The following is a 2,163-nucleotide window of genomic DNA, read 5'->3' as shown; positions in this document are numbered from 1 at the left end:
CTTCATCCGGGACATCTAGAGGTTTCATTAAAGAGCATAAGGTGTAAAACTCCTCCAAATGTCTATGTGGGCATTCACCTGCAAAACCATGAAACCTAGGCAGCAAGTGTATTAGACTAGTGTTGAAAACACAACGAATATCCTCCTTATCAAGTGGAAACGGCTCTCTAGGAGCACTCTCCTGAGATGGAGGGGGAACCGTTCTGTTCTCAACATAGAAATCAGCAGAGTATACACCACAAGCAATATCAGAGTCAGATGCAGAAGTAGAGTCATAGACACAGGCAGAATAAGCATTACTCACATAACCAAAATAGGTAGACATGGGAAAGAAGGGAAAAAGAAGAATGCAATGAAAATATGCAACTAAAGCTACCTACATGCAACACACAATAACGAACACAAACAGAACATCACACTCACAAGACAAGACAAAACAAAACACACACTAACACAACAAAGACCTAAAACCGAACCGTTGGTCCCCGGCAACGGCGCCAAAATTTGATGGGTGTCGCCGCCCAATCAAATTTGATTGCAATTGAGAATATGCAGTATAGTGCTAGGAAGTGACTCCTAGGTCGTCTCTCAAGGACCAAACCGTGGTTCGAGAATCAGGCCTCACACAAAAAAAAAGTGGGGTTTTGAAGGTGTTTGAGACGAGAATAAAACTCAATTAAAATGCATGGAAATTAAGCATAATCGAATAAGATAGAAAACATTAAAGTAAAATAAAATGCTAAACCTAACACTCCCCAAAGGGGGAGGAGGAAGAAGATGCTCCCAAGAAGTAAGTGGCGACAGGAGGCCTGCAGAGAAATATGATTTTTTTAGGTTTTATACCACCCAAAAGACCAAAATGCCCTCCTAATGGGCATAACCTAAAAGTAGACTAACAAATGGGCCCAAAGTCCTAAACTATGACCCAATGCCCTTCTAAAACGAAATTGAGCTACACTATTGACGTGGCCACCCTCTTGAAGTCCCAGGATGTGTTTCCAACACTGCTGCTGAGTTTCTCTGGTCACCTCAGCTACCCGTTCGGTCATAACTAGCTTGTCGTTCGGTGTTACACTACTCTGGAGGTTAGTTCCCTGGGGTGCAGTGCAGTCTTCATCAGACCGTTCGGTCACACATTTGGTCTAAGGTCGTTCGGTCTATAGTGCTCGATCATTCAGAGTAGGTTCATACGAACTGGTATGGGCTTCCAAGACCGTTTGGTCTTAGTCATCAACTGGCCGTTCGGTTCAGTAATGCTTTACAGGCTTAGAACTATTGATCGGTGCAGATTTCATCAAGACCGTTCGACACATAACCAATCAGACCGTTCGGTCAAGCCTTCTGCAGACGTTCGGTCAGGACTGGCCATCTTCAATGGACTCTTTCTCAACCTTTAACAGTGATTGTCCTGCACAAAATGATTGAAATAATTAAGCCCAAATAATTCAAATTAATCCAGATAAGAATTATTCTTGAAATTCAGCCCAAATAGTGAAAATGAGATAAAAATGGAGAATTAAACACATTTCACACACAATATGGTGCGAAAAGCTAAGTGAGTACTAGAAAATAATGACTCATTAAAATAGACCACACTTAGTCTTTTGCACTCCTGGGCAAAATCAAGACGAAAAACAGGGAACAGTTCAAAGGACATCAGGAAGGTGACACAACCTCATCACATAGAAAAGAAAGACTCACAAACATGAAGTAGACAATATCCAACATAGTTTCAAAGAAAGCAGATACTCATGAAGTCATCCAAGCAATTCCAAACATGGAAAATGATCAATCAACTCAAGAGGTGAATCAAAAGCAAAGAACCTTAGGCCTAAGTCCAAGAGGTGAATCAGATCGTTATCACGTAATATAAAATGGGTAAGTCCAAGTATAGTTTCCCTAAGGACTCTTAGGCCTTACTTTTCATGTAAACCAATCGCATAAGACTTGAGAAGAAATGAATTTTAGGTTTTGAATGCAAAAACAAAAGTAAACATGCAAATGCAGTGAATCAATTAGCTAAAAAAAACTATGAATGAATGGAGTTGTTGGGGTTTACAATTTCATCTTATCCACCCTCTTATATCTACTTTTCTTATCTAATTCGCTTATTTATCAAATTATCATGCAAACTTTCTTGGTCTACCCTTAACCCAATTCCTT

Source organism: Vigna radiata, unplaced genomic scaffold (genome assembly GCF_000741045.1).
Source record: "Vigna radiata var. radiata cultivar VC1973A unplaced genomic scaffold, Vradiata_ver6 scaffold_382, whole genome shotgun sequence".
Classification (NCBI taxonomy): domain Eukaryota; kingdom Viridiplantae; phylum Streptophyta; class Magnoliopsida; order Fabales; family Fabaceae; genus Vigna; species Vigna radiata.
Note: the sequence above shows the minus strand (reverse complement) of the source record.